Consider the following 8,801-nt stretch of genomic DNA (forward strand, 5'->3'; position numbering starts at 1 on the left):
ATGCCTTCCACTAGATGTCAACAGTCTTTAGAAATTGTTTCAGGCTTGTATTCTGAAAAATTAGGAAGTAAGAGCAGTCTGAATGAGTGGACCCTAAAGTGTCACAGATTTTTTTCATTTTCATGCGCACGACCGAGAGAGTGCCTTTCTTGTTTACCTTTCATATTGACGACGTTATTGTCCAGTTGAAATATTATCGATTATTTAGGCTAAAAACAACCTGAGGATTGAATATAAACATCATATGACATGTTTCCATGAACTTTAAGGATGCAATTTGGATTTTTTTGTCTGCCTGTTTTGACTGCGTTTGAGCCTGTGGATTACTAAAGAAAATGTGCAAACAAAACGGAGGTTTTTGGATATAAAGAGACTTTATCGAACAAAAGGAACATTTATTGAGTAAATGAATGTCTGCTGAGTGCAACCATATGAAGATCATCAAAGGTAAGGGATTAATTGTATCTCTATTTCTGACTTGTGTAACTCTTCTACTTGGCTGGTTACTGTTTGTTATGATTTGTCTGCTGGGCTATGTTCTCAAATAATCGTAAGGTATGCTTTCGCCGTAAAGCATTTTTTAAATCTGACACCGTGGTTCGATTCACAAGAAGTTAATCTTTAAACCTATGTAAATTTTTATGAGTATTTCTGTATTTGAATTTGGCGCCCAGCAGTTTTACTGGCTGTTGAAGAGGTGGGACGCTAACATCTCACGTACCCAAGAGAAGTTAATGAACACGCACCTGTGGAACGGTCGTTAAGACACTAACAGCTTACAGATGGTAGGCAATTAAAGTCACAGTTATGAAAATGTAGGACACCAAAGAGGCCTTTCTACTGACTCTGAAAAACACCAAAAGAAAGATGCCCAGGGTCCCTGCTCATCTGCGTGAACGTGCCTTAGGCATGCTGCAAGGAGGCATGAGGACTGCAGATGTGGCCAGGGCAATAAATTGCTATGTCCGTACTGTGAGAAGCCTAAGACAGCATTACAGGGAGACAGGACGGACAGCTGATCATCCTCACAGTGGCAGACCACGTGTAACAACACCTGCACAGGATCGGTACATCCGAACATCACGCCTGCGGGACAGGTACAGGATGGCAACAACAACTGCTCGAGTTACACAAGGAACGCACAATCCCTCCATCAGTGCTCAGACTGTCCGCAATAGCCTGAGAGAGACTGGACTGAGGGCTTGTAGGCCTGTTGTAAGGCAGGTCTTCACCAGACATCACCGGCAACAACGTCGTCTATGGGCACAAACCCACCGTCGCTGGACCAGACAGGACTGGCAAAAAGTGCTCTTCACTGACGAGTCGCGGTTTTGTCTCACCAGGGGTGATGGTCAGATTCACGTTTATCATCGAAGGAATGAGTGTTACACCGAGGCCTGTACTCTGGAGTGGGATCGATTTGGAGGTGGAGGGTCCGTGGTCTGGGGCGGTGTGTCACAGCATCATCGGACTAAGCTTGTTGTGATTGCAGGAAATCTCAATGCTGTGTGTTACAGGGAAGACATCCTCCTCCCTCATGTGATACGCTTCCTGCAAGCTCATCCTGACATGACCCTCCAGCATGACAATGCCACCAGCCATACTACTCGTTCTGTGCGTGATTTCCTGCAAGACAGGAATGTCAGTGTTCTGCCATGGCCAGCAAAGAGCCCGGATCTCAATCCCATTGAGCACGTCTGGGACCTGTTGGATCGGAGGGTGAGGGTTGGGCCATTCCCCCCAGAAATGTCCGGGAACTTGCAGGTGCCTTGGTGGTGGAAGAGTGGGGTAACATCTCACAGCAAGAACTGGCAAATCTTGTGCAGTCCATGAGGAGATGCACTGCAGTACTTAATGCAGCTGGTGGCCACACCAGGTACTGATTGTTACTTTTGATTTTGACCCCTCCTTTTGTTCAGGGACACATTATTCCATTTCTGTTAGTCACGTGTCTGTGGAACTTGTTCAGTTTGTCTCAGTTGTTGAATCTTGTTATGTTCATACAAATATTTACACATGTTAAGTTTGCTGAAAATAAACGCAGTTGACAGTGAGAGGACGTTTCTTTTTTTGCTGAGTTTAGTTCTCACTGATCAACCTGTGACTAACTAACTTGGCAAATGGGTCCCTACTGAGGGCGTCAGCCACAATGTTCTTTGTACCTGCTATGTGCTTCAGATCGAATGATAAGGGCACCAAATTGGCTACCCAGTGTTGCTCGTAGGTGTTGAGTTTTAGTTTTGTCATTATGTACGTGAGGGGATTATTATCAGTCCAAACTGTAAATGAATGTCCCTTGAGCCAGTGGCTAAACTTTTCACACACACTCCATTTCAAGGCCAAAAACTTGAGTCTGTGGGCAGGATATCTATTTTGTGAGCCACTCTGTGTTTTACTGGCAAAAGTGATGGGACGTGTTCTATCTTCACCAGTAGGTATTTGAGACAGTACAGCGCCCAACCCATCCAGGGAGGCATCAATTGACAGGATCAATGGCCTTGTGAAATCTGGATGACCAAGAACAGCACAGTTTAACAACTTCTCCTTAAGGCTGTTAAGTGAAGAATCACACTCATTAGTCCAGTCAGTAGGTTTCAACTTTCTGAAGCTGCCAGCTTGCTTCTCAGGCTTTACCTTCCCCCTTCTCTTCTGACCTGCAGTGAGAGCGAAGAGCGGCTTGGCAATTGCAGGACAGTTTGGAATGAAATGTTGATAGTAGAATATCATTCCTAAGAAGGATTTGATCCTTCGTACTGAAGGTGTGCACCCATTTTCCTCCATTAGATCAGACGTTGTCATCTTGGATATCACATCCACCTTTGTCGGGTCCACAGCCACCCCGTCACCATTAATGACATGACCCAAAAATCTCACAGACTTCCGCAGGAAATTGCATTTTTTGGGCTCAGTTTCAGGTTGTGCTGCCTCAGTCTCTGGAACACCAGCTCTAATCTATCCAAGGCTTCTCTTTCGCTTGGCGCAAACACCAGGAGGGTGTCTAAGTAACACAGCAGGCTACTGAAGTTTAGGTCATCCTCATAAATTAAGCTGAACTGCGGCATTCGATTGTATTCATGCAGACCCAGTGGGGTAGTGAAGGCTGTATACTTTTTGTCCTCTTCACACATAGGTATGTTGTAAAAGCCTGACGTCAAGTCCATCATACACGTAGGTGTTGCCCCCTAAGGCTGCAAGACAGTTAGATTGGTGTGGAAGTGGGTGTGTATCTTTGAGTGTCCTTGCATTTAGCCATCTGAAATCTGTACATATACAAAGCCCAACATCTTTCTTCCACAACATTACTAGAGGGGAAGCATATTCGCTGACGGATTTCTTGATTATTTCCTGTTCCTCCATTTCCGTCAATACTTGCCGTAGTTTCTGGTAATGAGCAGGCGGAACCTTACGATATGGTAGGTGAAACGGTCTGTCATCTGTGAGCCGAATGCGATGATCAAAGCCCTTGGCTTCGTCACAATCCAAAGCGCTCTTGGGGAACACATCATTGTAGTTAGTAAGTAACTGAACTAATTCCTCTCTTGATGCTTGACTGATTTTACAGGATTCGATGTCAACCTCTCCCAACCATACATCTAGCAGTCTCTGCTTCAAATCCACAGAGTCGGTTGTGATGGGCTGCTTTCCTAGAGTTCCCCCTTCCATCTTGCAGGAGCCTTGGAAAACAGTGAAGTCCTCCACAGCCAGACAAGGAGACACATCAGCCAGCTTGCAGTTTCTCTTTAGAGAGATAGGTTAGTGACTTTCATGGGCACCCACCTGTCACCCCACATGTGTGTGATGACTCGGCTCACCATGATGTTTCGTGGCATGGTCTTGGATGAAGTGGGTTTGACCACAATAGTGCTCCCTGGAGACATTGGCACACTGTTGGAAAGCCTCCCCATACTAGATGCTCTTGTTTCGCAAGGAGTGTGACAGCCTGGTGGAGTTTGACTGTCCTTATTTTTCTGGGCGTTTCTTCACTCTGCCAACATGTTAGGCTAGTCATCATGTTCAAGAAGTATTCACCTGCAGGTTATGGCTGCGAAGTACATTCTGATAGGAGTCTCCAGTACTCGTCACTACCCTTCATTTGATGCATAAAGTGCTTTATCAAATTTGTACTGAGAATGAGATCATCATGCTGGCCTGGGACTATGAGCACAGGAACTAAACAACTAATCCCATACACGTTAATGTCAACTTCATACATGCATTTTGGTTGTGCCGTTTTCCCCCCTACATCAACAAGAATGACTGGCTCTGATAGTGGCTTCTTCTCTAGACTAATATTTTCCGCAAGCATTCTTTGTTCTGCTGCTTCGCTTAAAGTACAGGCCATGGAGCCGGTGTCAAGCATCCCTTTCAATTGGAACTGGTTATTTACAATGACTGGGGCATAAAACAAATGGCATTACTCTTTGTATATTCTTCGCTAGGACCCGAACCCCTTCTGGTGCTGCACTACATGCGTTCACATATCGTCGTTCTAAATCTTCATCACACTCGAGGGTTTGTTTCTCTTGAGCCAAAAAACTGACCATCCTACTGATCCTTGACTTCGGCGATGTCATTTACAAAATAGCCTCCATCACTCTACTCAACAAATTGGATGCAGTCTACCACAGTGCCATCCATTTTGTCACCAAAGCCCCATATACTTCCCACCACTGCGACCTGTACGCTCTCGTTGGCTGGCCCTCGCTTCATACTCGTCGCCAAACCCACTGGCTCCAGGTCATCTACAAGTCTCTGCTAGTTAAAGCCCCACCTTATCTCAGCTCACTGGTCACCATAGCAGCACCCACCCGTAGCACGCGCTCCAGCAGGTATATCTCACTGGTCACCCCCAAAGCCAATTCTTCCTTTGGCCGCCTCTCCTTCCAGTTCTCTGCTGCCAATGACTGGAACGAACTACAACAATCACTGAAGCTGGAAACTCATATCTCCCTCTAACTTTAAGCATCAGCTGTCAGAGCAGCTTACAGATCATTGCACCTGTACATAGCCCATCTGTAAATAGCCCACCAAACTACCACATCCCCATATTGTTATACATTTGTTTGCTCCTTTGCACCCTAGTATCTCTACATTCATCTTCTGCACATTCTACCATTCCAGTGTTCTAATTGCTATATTGTAATTACTTCGCCTCCATGGCCTATTTATTGCCTTACCTCTCTTATCCTACCTCATTTGCACATGCTGTATATAGATTTTTCTACTGTATTTGACTGTATGTTTGTTTATTCCATGTGTAACTCTGTGTTGTTGTATGTGTCAAACTGCTTTGTTTATCTTGGCCAGGTCGCAGTTGCAAATGAGAACTTGTTCTCAACTAACCTACCTGGTTAAAATAAAGGTGAAATAAATAAATAAAATATCCAACCTCCAAATGCGGGCCTGCTAGCTGCATGGGTTGTTTGTGTGGGCTCAATATATCTAGACCCAGACTTCGGAGAATTTTTCTACCAGTGACCTGACTCAAAGCATGACAAACACAGACCCTCCCTTCTACAGTGTGCAAGCATAGAGTGGTTTGTACCGTTACACACCTTGCAGTATTTCCTGTAAGAGTACTCTTGGTGAGGTGGGTGCTGCAGTCTTACTGTTGTTTGAGTGTTCTGCGTTAGCACACGATCAAGTAAGCTTATCAAGGTTTGCATGCAGTTTCCCTCAGTTTGATTAGAGGGTGTGACAAGTACCACACTCTGGCTAGGAGACACTGGACAAGATGGCACTTCATCTTCAAGTACAGGCGTCTGGACATGTGTGATCACCTGTCTCACAGCAGCAGGGCGCATTGACCTGGTCAGCATTTGAGCTATCATTTCAGACTGATACTCGTCTAGACGTTCTTGTATCTCAGCTGCCGTCCACTTATCAGCTGTTTTGAACTTTACAACTGCAGAAAGAAGGATCTGGGCAGTGTTTCACAAACATCATCGTTACCTCTCGGCTGGAGTCCTCGATGCTCCGACCCTGCCTCCTCAAACACTCATCGGCCACATCTACTGCCTTGTTCAGACGGAACCAGTACTCCATGGCATTTTCTCCTAATACTGGCAGTGTTCGGCAAGAGGCATGGATGAGTATGTCAACTCACTGAAATGCTGTTTCAGTATATCTATTATCACTTTAGGGTTCTCGTGAGGTTTCAGAGATGTATTGCTGTGGAGTGTTATCTTTACGATGTCTCTAGCTCTCCCCATAAGCTTGGACATGATCTCCTGTGACTGTTCTATGACCGGCACACCCCATTTTCTCAGGTAAACATTCATGAGCTCCTCCCATTCATGTACTGAGTACTTGTCAGACCCATCCCGTCTGAAACATGGGGGCTCTCTCACGTCCGACTGCACGACCAACTTCATACCAGATAAATGAAGGGAGGGTGTGTCAGTGAATGTCTGGCCTGTACTGGTGCTCTGAGCATGTGTGCCTCTATCCTCCTTCCTCTCACCTTCCTTCCTAATCTGAGCTGATATAGGCTGTCCTATCTGATGAGCGAGTTGTGTGATAAGATTTCCAAAGTCAGGATTGGCCACCTCTGAACTATCTGAGGGGGTGTAACTAGGTATAATTATAGGAGCTGAGGGTGTGTCATTAGGTACCTGAGTAGAGTACAAATTTGGTGAATCTACAACATCTATAGTTAACATCTGCTAACCATGTGTTTGTGACCAATAACATTTTATTTGATTTATACAGTATCACTACCAAGGTGGCTACCAAGGTGGCTTAGCAGTTCAGACGTATTTTTCCGTGTTGTCGTGTCGTGTCCTGTATATATATATATTTACACCTTTTCTTCACATATCTTTTATTTATTTTATTATCCAAGAACTCAACTACAAAAGCTTTCCTGCAAAAGCTTTCCTGCAACCCGCTTCACCAATTACAATAAGTATTATTTACCTCAATCTGAAAATCCATCGTGGAAGATAGTCAGGGGCTAATTCAGAAGCTAGCCTGAAAGCTAACCAGAAGCTACTCCGATAGCTAGCCAGAAGCTAATCTGTAGCTGCCCCGAAATTAGCCAGTTTGCTGGCTAGCGTTGGTGTTTCAGCTGCCCACGTTTTGCGGTCATCAGCTATTCCTTTAGCTCGATAATCTACCGGCACTTTTGTGCAACGCGACTCGGACCGGAGCATTCCGGGACTTTTTTTCTCTCAGTTTCCCCGGATTCCAACCGCAGCCTCTGGACACTTGCACCTTGATTTCGCAGCTAGCTAGCTGCATACCGTGTGACTATTGGCTTACGTCGACCCCGGAGCTAACTCAAATCATGCTGGAGCTAGCCAGCTGAGGAGTTCCATCACCATCCGGACCCGTTTCTTTGTTGCTGCTGCAGATACGGAACCCCACCGGGCCTTCACGACTGACTGCCGACGTTATCTGCCCGAGAGATTTATCCAACCGGCACCTCCGTCCCGGCGTTACCTGAACGCTCATCTGAGGCCCGCTAATCGTTAGCTGTCTTATCGGCTGCTATCTGAACAAAACCCCACTACACGGAACCTACCGACGGAAACGCACGAGGTATCTACAAACAGACCTCCATCCTATGCTGCTACCGATAGCCATATACCCGGCCAGCTGTCTGGATCGCCACGACCCCAACCAACCTCTACTCACTGGACCCTTATTGATCACTCGATTAAGCTTGCCTCTCCTTAATGTAAATATGCCTTGTCCATTGCTGTTCTGGTTAGTGTTTATTGGCTTATTTCACTGTAGAGATTCTAGCCCTGCTCTCTATACCATATCCAACCCTGCAGTTCCACCACCCACATATGCGATGACATCACCTGGTTTCAATGATGTTTCTAGAGACAAGATCTCTCTCATCATCACTCAATACCTAGGTTTACCTCCACTGTATTCACATCCTACCATACCTTTGTCTGTACATTATTCCTTTAAACTATTTTATCGCCCCCAGAAACTTCCTTTTACTCTCTGCTCTAGTAGCTCTAGGCGACCAATTCTCATAGCTTTTAGCCGTACCATTATCCTACTTCTCCTCTGTTCCTCTGGTGATGTAGAGGTGAATCCAGGCCCTGCAGTACCTGGCTCCACTCCTATTCCCCAGGCCCTCTCTTTTGATGACTTCTGTAACCGTAATAGCCTTGGCTTCATGCATGTTAACATTAGGAGCCTCCTCCCTAAGTTTGTTTTGTTCACTGCTTTAGCACACTCTACCAACCCGGATGTTTTAGCCGTGTCTGAATCCTGGCTTAGAAAGACCACCAAAAATTCAGACATTTTTATCCCCAATTACAATATTTTCAGACAAGATAGAACGGCCAAAGGGGGCGGTGTTGCAATCTACTGCAAAGACTGCCTGCAGAGTTCTGTTACACTATCCAGATCTGTTCCCAAACAATTTGAACTTCTACTTTTAAAAATCCACCTCTCTAAAAACAAGTCTCTCACCGTTGCCGCCTGCTATAGACCACCCTCTGCCCCCAGCTGTGCTCTGGACACTATATGTGAACTGATTGCCCCCCATCTATCTTCAGAGCTCGTGCTGCTAGGCGACCTAAATTTGAACATGCTCAACACCCCAGCCACCCTACAATCTAAGCTTGATGCCCTCAATCTCACACAAATTATTAATGAACCTACCAGGTACCACCCCAATTCCGTAAACACGGGTACCCTCATAGATATCATCCTAACAAACTTGCCCTCCAAATACACCTCTGTTGTTTTTAACCAAGATCTCAGCGATCACTGCCTCATTGCCTGCATCCGTAATGGGTCAGCGGTCAAACGACCTCCACTCATCACTGTCA

The sequence above is a fragment of the Salvelinus fontinalis genome, chromosome 38 (assembly GCF_029448725.1).
Source record: "Salvelinus fontinalis isolate EN_2023a chromosome 38, ASM2944872v1, whole genome shotgun sequence".
NCBI classification, from domain to species: Eukaryota; Metazoa; Chordata; class Actinopteri; order Salmoniformes; family Salmonidae; genus Salvelinus; species Salvelinus fontinalis.